The following is a 16,037-nucleotide window of genomic DNA, read 5'->3' on the forward strand; positions in this document are numbered from 1 at the left end:
AGTGATTGTGTTTGGTTCATTTGGGACTGAAGCCTCCAGTTTCAGTTCTGGATGTCTTCATAACAGTTGTTGTTCATCCTTTAAGCTTCGATTTGGCATCTCATCCGCCTTAATCCGATATTCGTAGCTCAACTTATGGGTGAACTAGAAATGAGTATCAAATCTGCCGTTTGTCGTTTCCGCACGCGTGCGTGTTCCCTTTCCGCCGTTTCCGTACTTGCGTGTGCCGATGTTGCTGTTTTATTTGTTTTGGGCACGTTAGTGGCCGTTTATGACATCATGTGATGCAATCTTCTATTTCAGATCGTGGTGAGCTAGGCGGAGCTGGTGGGCCCTACTAGCGAACACGCACGAAGTGATTTTCACGTTTGTACTACTTTTGTACTTTGTGTAAGTATTCAGGCCAGTTTGGTGTGTTTTCTTTGCTATGTGTTTGAGATATGTGAAAAGGGCACTTAGGCGAGGGTGTACTTTATCGCACTCGACCTAAACCCTAATTTGAATGTATAATTGTACTTGGCATATGTATATGAACCTTTTGGAACCAAAACCCTTGAGCTTGTGGCTCGGGGCGACTTTCGAATAAAGTTTGTGAAGTTTGCAAAGTTTGTGATTTTGAATAATTTTGTGAAGTTTGTTAGTTTGGGGCGAACTCTTGACCTGGTTGGACTATTCGAGCCGGTTAGGGCTTGGTCGAAGGCAGTCCAACTTAGTCTGAGCTCACCAAGTTTGTAGGTTCATGTTATGAACCAATTTTGTGAATCCGGTTCACCGAGAAGGTGACCAAGTTTGTGACCCGAGCTTGTGACTCAAGCTCAAGTTTGTGATTTCGTTCGCCCGGGCAAGTTTGTGAGGTGACTGGCCAGTGAGGGTGATAAGGTGTCGGTGGGTGTACAAGTGAAGTTCTACGGACTATTATTTGCAGTCGACGGAGTGTCGGCAGGAGATCACGCATGGCACATGAGTTGGCTTTGGAGCCACCTGTATCCTTATTATGTGATGTTACTTTTCTGCTTTTGCTTTACTCTTATTGTGTAACTGTTACGTGAAATTTATGCTTTCGCCCCTGTTTACTTACTAAGCATATAGCTTACCCCATTCCTTTTGTTTTCCTTAGCAGGGGCCGACGCGGGGACTTTTGGCTCGTATACTAGTATAGTTAGATTGGCTTGTAATAGTTGAACAGTTAGGATGTTTGTTTTTGTTTTGGTGGTTTGACTCGATACTTTTGGAGAATGTAATTATAACTCTTTTGGGGTTGTATATAGTACTCTTTTGAATTTTCTGGCTTTGATTGTTTGAAGTTTTGAGTCCTGGCGCGAGCTAGGCAGGCGGCCCGCCGATACCCTTGGGTTCGCCCTTGGGAGAAGTGGGGTCGTCACAGTTGGTATCAGAGCCATATGCCGACGGTTGGGACTCTACGTCCCTTTACTGGAAAAGCCCCGAGCCTCTCGTTCGTGAAGAGTCACGAAGCGAAACTCTCCGTAGGGGATGCCCGCGTGCGGGTGGCAAGCTGATAGGTACCTTGTGATGTGACCCTGAGAACTGTCACAGTTGGTATCAGAGCTTAGGCTTCAGATCTCTGTAGTGTATCCTAGGCTGAAAGTTTAGGATGCCGGACTGTGGGATTTGATTTTATTTGAAAGTTAAGCAATTGAGGGATAAAACCTATAGCTGCTTCGCGTGGTCTCTGCGCGGGGTGAGCCTGGATGAAGTGGTGAATAAGTATGAAGGACTAGATGCTCGGTCAAGCATAAGTTATGGATCATAAATGTTATAGGCCTTAAATCTTTCTCATGGTATCTGAGGACCATAGGTAGGTTCGTCAGGTCGGAATTTCGATTGTAGATAGTTTACTCTTGGGACTGCAGCTTGAGATGTGAATTATCTTATTTCGGATTCTTGTGCCTGAGTACTCCAGGGTTGAGGCGCTGCTAAGTACTTGAGATTTGCATTTTGGGGAACATGAACAAGCTTTGTCTGGCTAGAGTGAGTACAAGAGATCAACGGGCACTTTGGGAAGTGGAGTAAGAAACCGGACGAGGGTGGTTTTCACTGAGTGTGGGACGACAAGTCGCGTTTCTTTCATTTGCCCTTGTATTGTCCCTACATGTCATTTACTTGTGGTATGTTAATACCTGCATCTATAGTACTTGCTGCACTTGACTTTGTCTAACTTGAAATGTCTCTTGGTGTATATGGTGCATTATATTGCGTACATTTTGGCGTGACTTGTATATATATGTACACCTTTTGATCTTTTGATTATTTCGAGTTTTTCAACCCTTAGCTCGTTGATTGCAATTTCGAGGACGAAATTGTCCTAAGTGGGGGAGATTGTGAGGCCCCAGTTCGTTCTACGTTGATATATTCATTAATTGGGCGGTAACGTTTGGTTTTGGGAGTATTTCGAAAACCCTAAGTAGGGATTAAGATTTAAACCCTAAGTTCCGGTTAAGATTGAAAACCCGTTTTCCTACATTTTCTTTATTAGAAAATTCCCCAGATAATTTTTATTGAGTAACTAGAGTTTTTAGATGATTTTTCTAGTATTAGTTAGTTTTTGAGAAATTAAGAACGTATATCGGACGTGGGACCCACTAGTGCGAAAAGTTCGGAAAAATTCAGCCAATTAGGTTAAATTCCGGATACTGTGTAAAATTTATCGGGTGTTAAGAGATAAGTAGAGTGTGTGAAATGATTGATGTGAGAGAGAAAAAGAAGTGATAAGATTGCATTAATGGAGTGACAAGTGTCACACAACCATTGGTTAGACTTTGTTGGCAACTATTCACACTTTTGACTTTTGACCAAATTGAGTAAATATCTTGAAAAAATTGCTCAAAAATCACCATTTCTTCTCCTCATATGGCCGGCCCTCTCTCTCCAAAAGGAAGCAAGAAACTCTTCAAGTTTTAGCTCCAATCTTGCTCAAGGTGAACCATCCAACCATTTGATCTTGCAATTACTCCATAAAATCCCTTTAGTTAGTGATAGTGAGTGATTTGGTGAAGCTTTCTTGGAGAGCTAAGGTGTCCTACTACTTCCTCTCTCTTGTTTTCTTGGTAAGTGATGCTCAAACTTCCTCCTACACCTAATGATGCTTAAGTTATGCTTAGTAGTGATTAAAGTGCTGAAATTTCTGGTTTTTATCTTGGTTTGAAATGATTTGGTGAAGTTTTTCTATTTTTGAGGAATTTTCTGGTTTAATATGATCTTGATGTTGGGGACTTGTGTGATGAATTGTAATGGTGGAAAATGAGTCTAGTGAGTGTGAATTGTTGATAAATGCAATCAATTTTGGATTTGGATGGAAAAATGGAAAGTTAGGGTTCATGAACCCCCAATTCTGTCCGGTTTTAGATCATAGGGTTAGAGGCCGAATTGGACTTTGCTCAAAACATGAAAGTTGTAGGTATTGATGTGTTTGAGGTGCCTGTAAAATTTCAGGTCATTGGGATTAGTGTAGTGTGAGTTATGTCGAAGTTACTGTAGCTGTTCTGCTTTGGCCAGAATGCGAAAACTGCGTTTGTATTTGGCTATTTTGACTGGAATTGGTTGGGATTTTGAAGTTGGTGTCTTCTGATGAAATGTAGCTGGATGTCTTAGCTAACATATGCCTTTGGAATATCGGCATTTGGACTTGTATAGACGGAGTTATACCGATTACAGTTTTATTGGTTTTGCAAACCTGTTTTGGTAATTCTGGTTTCGTATTTTGCATATTTGAACTAGTTGTGCTAGGATTTGGACTGAGTGGCCTTCTACATTGTTGTACTCCTGTTTCTTAGCTTCGAAACGGTGGGTCTTACACCCCCATCCGATAACCGTAGTGAATTTGGTGCCATTACCGCATATTGAGGTCAAATACGGTTTGTGATTCTAGTACGTTTTTGGAAAGTTTATGGCTGGAACTTTGGCTTCACATTTGACTGAGTTACAAGCTGTTTGGGCTTCTGACCAAAACACCAAACTTATAGCCCTATATCAGAGCTTTCTAACGCCCTTGGAATTTCATGAATCGGATTTATAAAACCTGAGATATAGCCGAGCAAACAAGGCCTGCCCGTGAAAATGACCAGAAATCTGTTTTGGTCCTGATGACCAATTTCCGTTCCGAATTTGGATTGCCGACCTTCATGAAAGCTGTTCCATTTGGAATGAACTATCTAACTGCCAATTTTCAGCTCTTTTGACCATGTGTAGCATAGAAAACAGTTCGTACTCAAAACTGACCATTTGTGCATTGGCCAGATTTCGTAAGTGATTGTGTTTGGTTCATTTGGGACTGAAGCCTCCAGTTTCAGTTCTGGATGTCTTCATAACAGTTGTTGTTCATCCTTTAAGCTTCGATTTGGCATCTCATCCGCCTTAATCCGATATTCGTAGCTCAACTTATGGGTGAACTAGAAATGAGTATCAAATCTGCCGTTTGTCGTTTCCGCACGCGTGCGTGTTCCCTTTCCGCCGTTTCCGTACTTGCGTGTGCCGATGTTGCTGTTTTATTTGTTTTGGGCACGTTAGTGGCCGTTTATGACATCATGTGATGCAATCTTCTATTTCAGATCGTGGTGAGCTAGGCGGAGCTGGTGGGCCCTACTAGCGAACACGCACGAAGTGATTTTCACGTTTGTACTACTTTTGTACTTTGTGTAAGTATTCAGGCCAGTTTGGTGTGTTTTCTTTGCTATGTGTTTGAGATATGTGAAAAGGGCACTTAGGCGAGGGTGTACTTTATCGCACTCGACCTAAACCCTAATTTGAATGTATAATTGTACTTGGCATATGTATATGAACCTTTTGGAACCAAAACCCTTGAGCTTGTGGCTCGGGGCGACTTTCGAATAAAGTTTGTGAAGTTTGCAAAGTTTGTGATTTTGAATAATTTTGTGAAGTTTGTTAGTTTGGGGCGAACTCTTGACCTGGTTGGACTATTCGAGCCGGTTAGGGCTTGGTCGAAGGCAGTCCAACTTAGTCTGAGCTCACCAAGTTTGTAGGTTCATGTTATGAACCAATTTTGTGAATCCGGTTCACCGAGAAGGTGACCAAGTTTGTGACCCGAGCTTGTGACTCAAGCTCAAGTTTGTGATTTCGTTCGCCCGGGCAAGTTTGTGAGGTGACTGGCCAGTGAGGGTGATAAGGTGTCGGTGGGTGTACAAGTGAAGTTCTACGGACTATTATTTGCAGTCGACGGAGTGTCGGCAGGAGATCACGCATGGCACATGAGTTGGCTTTGGAGCCACCTGTATCCTTATTATGTGATGTTACTTTTCTGCTTTTGCTTTACTCTTATTGTGTAACTGTTACGTGAAATTTATGCTTTCGCCCCTGTTTACTTACTAAGCATATAGCTTACCCCATTCCTTTTGTTTTCCTTAGCAGGGGCCGACGCGGGGACTTTTGGCTCGTATACTAGTATAGTTAGATTGGCTTGTAATAGTTGAACAGTTAGGATGTTTGTTTTTGTTTTGGTGGTTTGACTCGATACTTTTGGAGAATGTAATTATAACTCTTTTGGGGTTGTATATAGTACTCTTTTGAATTTTCTGGCTTTGATTGTTTGAAGTTTTGAGTCCTGGCGCGAGCTAGGCAGGCGGCCCGCCGATACCCTTGGGTTCGCCCTTGGGAGAAGTGGGGTCGTCACAGTTGGTATCAGAGCCATATGCCGACGGTTGGGACTCTACGTCCCTTTACTGGAAAAGCCCCGAGCCTCTCGTTCGTGAAGAGTCACGAAGCGAAACTCTCCGTAGGGGATGCCCGCGTGCGGGTGGCAAGCTGATAGGTACCTTGTGATGTGACCCTGAGAACTGTCACAGTTGGTATCAGAGCTTAGGCTTCAGATCTCTGTAGTGTATCCTAGGCTGAAAGTTTAGGATGCCGGACTGTGGGATTTGATTTTATTTGAAAGTTAAGCAATTGAGGGATAAAACCTATAGCTGCTTCGCGTGGTCTCTGCGCGGGGTGAGCCTGGATGAAGTGGTGAATAAGTATGAAGGACTAGATGCTCGGTCAAGCATAAGTTATGGATCATAAATGTTATAGGCCTTAAATCTTTCTCATGGTATCTGAGGACCATAGGTAGGTTCGTCAGGTCGGAATTTCGATTGTAGATAGTTTACTCTTGGGACTGCAGCTTGAGATGTGAATTATCTTATTTCGGATTCTTGTGCCTGAGTACTCCAGGGTTGAGGCGCTGCTAAGTACTTGAGATTTGCATTTTGGGGAACATGAACAAGCTTTGTCTGGCTAGAGTGAGTACAAGAGATCAACGGGCACTTTGGGAAGTGGAGTAAGAAACCGGACGAGGGTGGTTTTCACTGAGTGTGGGACGACAAGTCGCGTTTCTTTCATTTGCCCTTGTATTGTCCCTACATGTCATTTACTTGTGGTATGTTAATACCTGCATCTATAGTACTTGCTGCACTTGACTTTGTCTAACTTGAAATGTCTCTTGGTGTATATGGTGCATTATATTGCGTACATTTTGGCGTGACTTGTATATATATGTACACCTTTTGATCTTTTGATTATTTCGAGTTTTTCAACCCTTAGCTCGTTGATTGCAATTTCGAGGACGAAATTGTCCTAAGTGGGGGAGATTGTGAGGCCCCAGTTCGTTCTACGTTGATATATTCATTAATTGGGCGGTAACGTTTGGTTTTGGGAGTATTTCGAAAACCCTAAGTAGGGATTAAGATTTAAACCCTAAGTTCCGGTTAAGATTGAAAACCCGTTTTCCTACATTTTCTTTATTAGAAAATTCCCCAGATAATTTTTATTGAGTAACTAGAGTTTTTAGATGATTTTTCTAGTATTAGTTAGTTTTTGAGAAATTAAGAACGTATATCGGACGTGGGACCCACTAGTGCGAAAAGTTCGGAAAAATTCAGCCAATTAGGTTAAATTCCGGATACTGTGTAAAATTTATCGGGTGTTAAGAGATAAGTAGAGTGTGTGAAATGATTGATGTGAGAGAGAAAAAGAAGTGATAAGATTGCATTAATGGAGTGACAAGTGTCACACAACCATTGGTTAGACTTTGTTGGCAACTATTCACACTTTTGACTTTTGACCAAATTGAGTAAATATCTTGAAAAAATTGCTCAAAAATCACCATTTCTTCTCCTCATATGGCCGGCCCTCTCTCTCCAAAAGGAAGCAAGAAACTCTTCAAGTTTTAGCTCCAATCTTGCTCAAGGTGAACCATCCAACCATTTGATCTTGCAATTACTCCATAAAATCCCTTTAGTTAGTGATAGTGAGTGATTTGGTGAAGCTTTCTTGGAGAGCTAAGGTGTCCTACTACTTCCTCTCTCTTGTTTTCTTGGTAAGTGATGCTCAAACTTCCTCCTACACCTAATGATGCTTAAGTTATGCTTAGTAGTGATTAAAGTGCTGAAATTTCTGGTTTTTATCTTGGTTTGAAATGATTTGGTGAAGTTTTTCTATTTTTTAGGAATTTTCTGGTTTAATATGATCTTGATGTTGGGGACTTGTGTGATGAATTGTAATGGTGGAAAATGAGTCTAGTGAGTGTGAATTGTTGATAAATGCAATCAATTTTGGATTTGGATGGAAAAATGGAAAGTTAGGGTTCATGAACCCCCAATTCTGTCCGGTTTTAGATCATAGGGTTAGAGGCCGAATTGGACTTTGCTCAAAACATGAAAGTTGTAGGTATTGATGTGTTTGAGGTGCCTGTAAAATTTCAGGTCATTGGGATTAGTGTAGTGTGAGTTATGTCGAAGTTACTGTAGCTGTTCTGCTTTGGCCAGAATGCGAAAACTGCGTTTGTATTTGGCTATTTTGACTGGAATTGGTTGGGATTTTGAAGTTGGTGTCTTCTGATGAAATGTAGCTGGATGTCTTAGCTAACATATGCCTTTGGAATATCGGCATTTGGACTTGTATAGACGGAGTTATACCGATTACAGTTTTATTGGTTTTGCAAACCTGTTTTGGTAATTCTGGTTTCGTATTTTGCATATTTGAACTAGTTGTGCTAGGATTTGGACTGAGTGGCCTTCTACATTGTTGTACTCCTGTTTCTTAGCTTCGAAACGGTGGGTCTTACACCCCCATCCGATAACCGTAGTGAATTTGGTGCCATTACCGCATATTGAGGTCAAATACGGTTTGTGATTCTAGTACGTTTTTGGAAAGTTTATGGCTGGAACTTTGGCTTCACATTTGACTGAGTTACAAGCTGTTTGGGCTTCTGACCAAAACACCAAACTTATAGCCCTATATCAGAGCTTTCTAACGCCCTTGGAATTTCATGAATCGGATTTATAAAACCTGAGATATAGCCGAGCAAACAAGGCCTGCCCGTGAAAATGACCAGAAATCTGTTTTGGTCCTGATGACCAATTTCCGTTCCGAATTTGGATTGCCGACCTTCATGAAAGCTGTTCCATTTGGAATGAACTATCTAACTGCCAATTTTCAGCTCTTTTGACCATGTGTAGCATAGAAAACAGTTCGTACTCAAAACTGACCATTTGTGCATTGGCCAGATTTCGTAAGTGATTGTGTTTGGTTCATTTGGGACTGAAGCCTCCAGTTTCAGTTCTGGATGTCTTCATAACAGTTGTTGTTCATCCTTTAAGCTTCGATTTGGCATCTCATCCGCCTTAATCCGATATTCGTAGCTCAACTTATGGGTGAACTAGAAATGAGTATCAAATCTGCCGTTTGTCGTTTCCGCACGCGTGCGTGTTCCCTTTCCGCCGTTTCCGTACTTGCGTGTGCCGATGTTGCTGTTTTATTTGTTTTGGGCACGTTAGTGGCCGTTTATGACATCATGTGATGCAATCTTCTATTTCAGATCGTGGTGAGCTAGGCGGAGCTGGTGGGCCCTACTAGCGAACACGCACGAAGTGATTTTCACGTTTGTACTACTTTTGTACTTTGTGTAAGTATTCAGGCCAGTTTGGTGTGTTTTCTTTGCTATGTGTTTGAGATATGTGAAAAGGGCACTTAGGCGAGGGTGTACTTTATCGCACTCGACCTAAACCCTAATTTGAATGTATAATTGTACTTGGCATATGTATATGAACCTTTTGGAACCAAAACCCTTGAGCTTGTGGCTCGGGGCGACTTTCGAATAAAGTTTGTGAAGTTTGCAAAGTTTGTGATTTTGAATAATTTTGTGAAGTTTGTTAGTTTGGGGCGAACTCTTGACCTGGTTGGACTATTCGAGCCGGTTAGGGCTTGGTCGAAGGCAGTCCAACTTAGTCTGAGCTCACCAAGTTTGTAGGTTCATGTTATGAACCAATTTTGTGAATCCGGTTCACCGAGAAGGTGACCAAGTTTGTGACCCGAGCTTGTGACTCAAGCTCAAGTTTGTGATTTCGTTCGCCCGGGCAAGTTTGTGAGGTGACTGGCCAGTGAGGGTGATAAGGTGTCGGTGGGTGTACAAGTGAAGTTCTACGGACTATTATTTGCAGTCGACGGAGTGTCGGCAGGAGATCACGCATGGCACATGAGTTGGCTTTGGAGCCACCTGTATCCTTATTATGTGATGTTACTTTTCTGCTTTTGCTTTACTCTTATTGTGTAACTGTTACGTGAAATTTATGCTTTCGCCCCTGTTTACTTACTAAGCATATAGCTTACCCCATTCCTTTTGTTTTCCTTAGCAGGGGCCGACGCGGGGACTTTTGGCTCGTATACTAGTATAGTTAGATTGGCTTGTAATAGTTGAACAGTTAGGATGTTTGTTTTTGTTTTGGTGGTTTGACTCGATACTTTTGGAGAATGTAATTATAACTCTTTTGGGGTTGTATATAGTACTCTTTTGAATTTTCTGGCTTTGATTGTTTTAAGTTTTGAGTCCTGGCGCGAGCTAGGCAGGCGGCCCGCCGATACCCTTGGGTTCGCCCTTGGGAGAAGTGGGGTCGTCACAGTTGGTATCAGAGCCATATGCCGACGGTTGGGACTCTACGTCCCTTTACTGGAAAAGCCCCGAGCCTCTCGTTCGTGAAGAGTCACGAAGCGAAACTCTCCGTAGGGGATGCCCGCGTGCGGGTGGCAAGCTGATAGGTACCTTGTGATGTGACCCTGAGAACTGTCACAGTTGGTATCAGAGCTTAGGCTTCAGATCTCTGTAGTGTATCCTAGGCTGAAAGTTTAGGATGCCGGACTGTGGGATTTGATTTTATTTGAAAGTTAAGCAATTGAGGGATAAAACCTATAGCTGCTTCGCGTGGTCTCTGCGCGGGGTGAGCCTGGATGAAGTGGTGAATAAGTATGAAGGACTAGATGCTCGGTCAAGCATAAGTTATGGATCATAAATGTTATAGGCCTTAAATCTTTCTCAGGGTATCTGAGGACCATAGGTAGGTTCGTCAGGTCGGAATTTCGATTGTAGATAGTTTACTCTTGGGACTGCAGCTTGAGATGTGAATTATCTTATTTCGGATTCTTGTGCCTGAGTACTCCAGAGTTGAGGCGCTGCTAAGTACTTGAGATTTGCATTTTGGGGAACATGAACAAGCTTTGTCTGGCTAGAGTGAGTACAAGAGATCAACGGGCACTTTGGGAAGTGGAGTAAGAAACCGGACGAGGGTGGTTTTCACTGAGTGTGGGACGACAAGTCGCGTTTCTTTCATTTGCCCTTGTATTGTCCCTACATGTCATTTACTTGTGGTATGTTAATACCTGCATCTATAGTACTTGCTGCACTTGACTTTGTCTAACTTGAAATGTCTCTTGGTGTATATGGTGCATTATATTGCGTACATTTTGGCGTGACTTGTATATATATGTACACCTTTTGATCTTTTGATTATTTCGAGTTTTTCAACCCTTAGCTCGTTGATTGCAATTTCGAGGACGAAATTGTCCTAAGTGGGGGAGATTGTGAGGCCCCAGTTCGTTCTACGTTGATATATTCATTAATTGGGCGGTAACGTTTGGTTTTGGGAGTATTTCGAAAACCCTAAGTAGGGATTAAGATTTAAACCCTAAGTTCCGGTTAAGATTGAAAACCCGTTTTCCTACATTTTCTTTATTAGAAAATTCCCCAGATAATTTTTATTGAGTAACTAGAGTTTTTAGATGATTTTTCTAGTATTAGTTAGTTTTTGAGAAATTAAGAACGTATATTGTCGCGCCCCATTTTTTGATAAATAAAATGATAGTTTTTGTGATTTTGTTGGTTTGAAAAAAGTGAATTTTTTGATAAAAATAAAAATGGGTCTAAATGGGACTTTTGAAAATGCGACGATTTGACCCAAGAAAAATAGTTCAAAAAGGGTTTTTTATATGAAAAATGGAGTCGCCACTTGGTATAGAGTTAGGGTGTACCAAGTCACCTAAAAAATGTATTTTTAAAGAAAAATAGGAAAAAGTAGTGAGAAACCCTTTTTAAACGACTCCTAGTCTACGTAAACCAAAGAAAAAGGTTCGGGAGTCACATTTGACGAAGGGGAAGGCAAGGATAAAAATCCAAGGCACCCCTTCGACCTAGCCAAGGCTAGTTGCGTGATTTAACCCTTATTTTCCTAATTTTTCCTACCCAAAGTATGTATTTGCAATTTGGACAAAGACTAATGAATGAGAAATGCAATCCTAAATTCTATGATGTCTCTCGTGAGGTTTTTGGTCCCAAACCACATGAATTGTGGCGGCCAATAAAGGGAAACCTCATAGAGGTCGATTGATGCAAATGGTGACTCAAGTGCAAGTGTGCAAGTGTATGAAAAGATTCATGTATGAAATGGTGTAAAAAACAAAGTGTTTGTGTGCGAATGTGTAAAGAAAGTGCATGTGTGAATTTGTATGAAAAATCAAAGTGTGTTGTGTGTGCAAATGAATGAAGATAGAATAGTACATATATAAGTGAAACTTGAATTTCATTTGTGAAGTAAAGTAAATAAATGATAAAGATGTAGTGAAAAATATGGATTGCGAAATGTAAGAAAAATGTGATTAAAAGAGTATGGAAGTGATAAAAATGAAAGTATGACCCTAGGGGAATGCAACAAGTCGGGTACGGGGATGACGCCTAATTCTTCGACTTTGATTTTCCCTCGGATTAGAAGGCGAAACTAGCGTGCTAAGGCTATCGAGTAGCCACACTCGCTCGTTTCCCTTATCAAGAGGGGATTTTCACGCAAATGAACCCTAACTAGCATGAGATGCAAGTCCTAAAGTGAAGGGGAAGAGGTTTGAGGAACATACCAAATGATAAAACTACAGAAAATGCGTGATATGTGGTGAACAGGCAAAAATGCATTAATGAAAAGAAAGGAAAAAGCCTATTGGGTCTAGCATTGGACTAGCCCTTTCTATGACATCCTACTAGCGTTGGACTAGTGGAAACGATAAAAAAAGCCACAACTAGCGTTGGACTAGTGTGGTGACGTACATTCATCTACACTATGGAAAGCAAGTAGATATACCAAATACTCATAAACACGTAGCACGTAACATTTAGCATGCTTGACTAGATGCCAGGACCTAATAAAGCGATTAAACACTTAACACGTAGGCATGCAACCAACTGATGAACCTATTACATTCACTAACTAAAACAAAAAGGGGAAAGGGAAAATGGACCAAATTGCTCGCCAAAGCCCTATCTATTACAAGCCAAGAGGTGCACACATACCCCATTAATAAAAATCAAAAGCAAATGAAATAAATGAAAGGAAATAAGGAGAGGCTAGGGAAGCAAGTAGACATGCAAATTTCAATTAGCACATTAGTCCACATAGGAGAGAAACAAAAGGGGTAAAAGAGATTATACCTCCCCCTAATGGTAAGCAAATGAAGGAAAATGGCTTCAAAACAATAAAGGGGTCAAGGCACCTCAAATAGTAAAGTATAACAAAGTCACCAAATCTCTCCTAATTGTAATTTAAATGGAATCAAATAATACATAATTTCCAATAAAGGGATTCGCCAAAGACCCAATTGCAAGCATTAATCAACCATTCAAAGCCAATTGAAACATTTTAGAAACTTTGCAAGTCCAAGAGCAAGAAAAGCCCAACGCCAATTTATTTCAGAAAATTCAAGAAGATAGGCGAACGCAAGCTCATTTGGACACGAAGTTCTTAAACTCTTGCATTAAGCATCACCTTAGCAAAACATGGTAACCAATGAAGGCAAACAAGCAATGGAATTGAAACATTAATGCTACCAAAGACTCAATTGTGAACACTAGCCAAGCACTTAAGCTTAATCAAACACTTTTAGGAACTTCAAAGGTCCAAAGACAAAGAAAAGGCGGAGGAATGGTTCAAATACCACTACTTCTAGGACCAAATTGCAAAAATTAAAACTTAATTGAATCTTTGTAACATTGCTACGAAATTGTAGGGACCCAATTGATTGATTTTCAAAGCTTCTGGGCCTTAGAAGGATTAGCTGAAAAAGTAAGGGTGGAAATGTATTTCTCGGAATTATTTCATGCATGCAACGAAGCCTTTGTTTCTCATTTTCTGGTTTACCTTCAACCGCAGCCTGTTGCTTCATTACCAACCCAAACATTACCAATCAAAAACAACTTTTGAATCAAATGATCATAAGACAATCCCCAAACCATCAACCAAGCCAAACACTACACTATCAGTGCAAGATCAAATCAGAAAAATCCGGGTTAATGGCTGTTAAAAAAAAACAAAGGGGCGGCGAGAGTTTATAACAGCAAAAACAAGTGCAGCAAAACTCTTCTCATTTTTCCGTGATCTTAAAGCTTCCTTGGCTATTCAGGGAGTTCATTAGATTCTCAAAAACCATCATAAGACATTAACTTAGACATGCAAATCAGGGGGGAATGAAAAAAAAAACTGGTAAAACCCAAAATCATTCCTATATTTCTCGCTGCAATTTTTGTTCAAACAGTTTCTGCAATCCCATGAAACTTTCGGCTGAGTCATATAAGACTTTGAACCAACTACAGTCACAAACATGGCAAAACCTCCTGACAAAAATGCAACTTATAGGAAGCCCCTCATGCTAGTGACGACTTCGAAACAGCTTCTGCAATAACCGAAATGAAACTTGCTGCATTTTTTTGGTTTCCAAGCTTGCGGCAATTTCATCATGCAAACAGATTTAATAAGAAACCAGAATTCTTCCTATCCATCCTCGACTAAACATGACTTCATAGCAGGGTTTGAAACAGAAAATGGAGCTGATCATCCAGGATAAAAAGAAAACCAAATAGCAAAAGGAAGAAACAGATTGTGCGACTGAAGGCTTCGGCAACTGATGAAGCCTTCAGCACGATTTTGCAGCCCACATTTCATGTACAAAGGTCTGCAATTTCAGCAAAACAGACACACACAACAGCTTTGAAGTTACTCCAATCAAACACGGCTGAAAATCCAAGCAAACAAGGAACATAAAAAACAACTGATGCAAAATTCTGGACAAGATGTTCATATGAAAAGATGATTTAGCAACCTGCAATTCGTTTTGATATGGCTTATCAGCAAGTATTCAACATGATTCAAGCCTTTCAGCCCCCCCCCAAACATGCAAACCTGACCCCCCTTTATCCCATTCCTCTCAACCAGCACTCCAAAATCCAAAACGCAAACCCAACCAGCAAAAACGGATGGCCGAAACTTTGGTAAGCAGTTACAGGGAAGAAAACAGCAAAACAGAGGCAGCGGTTTCATACTAGTATGGCTGAAATGCCGAGAACATTGGGCAAGACTTCATCATTCATCAAACAAACTCACACACATATGTAAGCACAAATCCTAACATAGCTTAAACATGGATGCCTCATTCACCAAAACAGAAATCATAGCGGACAAACATCAGCTGCGGACAAACGAAGCAAGAAGCATAACATCAGCAGGAGAGGAGAAATTTTACCCAAATGAAAAGGGAGGATCAACAGCTGACCACTTGCTGCAAAAATCCGTGCTTTTCAGTGATGCTTGAAGACGATGATGGCTACGTTGGGTTTCTTCTCCACTCCGCAACTGCTACTGGCTCCAATCTTTCTTCTCACAGCCCTTTCTTCTCTTTTGTTCGGTTTTACTTTCAGCCAAAACTCTCCCAATTTCTCCCTCTCACTCTCTCGTTGTCTATTGTTTTGCTTCTCAGCCGTCTACTCTTTCACTCACCACCTCTAACCACCAGCCCTCTCTCTCAGTTGTCCGCCCTTCCTCCAGTTTCTGGTTCTTTTCCTTAGCTGTTTTTGTTTTTCTTCTCTAAAACAGCCACCCCTCTGATGCAACCGCCAATCAGCTTTCTTTCCTACCCACCAAGGCTTGCCGTTCACTCTCTGTCCCCCTCTCAAATCTTTCTCAACCATCAACTTCAATCACCTTCGTTGTCCTTGCTGTTCCCCAGAATCTCCCAAACTCTCCCTGCTTTCTCTTTCTAGCTTTCAGCCGTCGTTTCTTTCTTGCGGCTCTCTCCCTCCTGCGCTGTTTTTCTTTTTGCCGTTCAGCCTGATGAAAAACCTCCCTCCTGCGGCTGCCATCCTCTCTTTTCTATTTATATGGAGTGTGGAGAGCTAAGGTGTCCTACTACTTCCTCTCTCTTGTTTTCTTGGTAAGTGATGCTCAAACTTCCTCCTACACCTAATGATGCTTAAGTTATGCTTAGTAGTGATTAAAGTGCTGAAATTTCTGGTTTTTATCTTGGTTTGAAATGATTTGGTGAAGTTTTTCTATTTTTGAGGAATTTTCTGGTTTAATATGATCTTGATGTTGGGGACTTGTATGATGAATTGTAATGGTGGAAAATGACTCTAGTGAGTGTGAATTGTTGATAAATGCAATCAATTTTGGATTTGGATGGAAAAATGGAAAGTTAGGGTTCATGAACCCCCAATTCTGTCCGATTTTAGATCATAGGGTTAGAGGCCGAATTGGACTTTGCTCAAAACATGAAAGTTGTAGGTATTGATGTGTTTGAGGTGCCTGTAAAATTTCAGGTCATTTGGATTAGTGTAGTGTGAGTTATGTCGAAATTACTGTAGCTGTTCTGCTTTGGCCAGAATGCGAAAACTGCGTTTGTATTTGGCTATTTTGACTGGAATTGGTTGGGATTTTGAAGTTGGT

This window comes from Coffea arabica, chromosome 5c, assembly GCF_036785885.1.
Source record: "Coffea arabica cultivar ET-39 chromosome 5c, Coffea Arabica ET-39 HiFi, whole genome shotgun sequence".
In the NCBI taxonomy this organism is placed as follows: domain Eukaryota; kingdom Viridiplantae; phylum Streptophyta; class Magnoliopsida; order Gentianales; family Rubiaceae; genus Coffea; species Coffea arabica.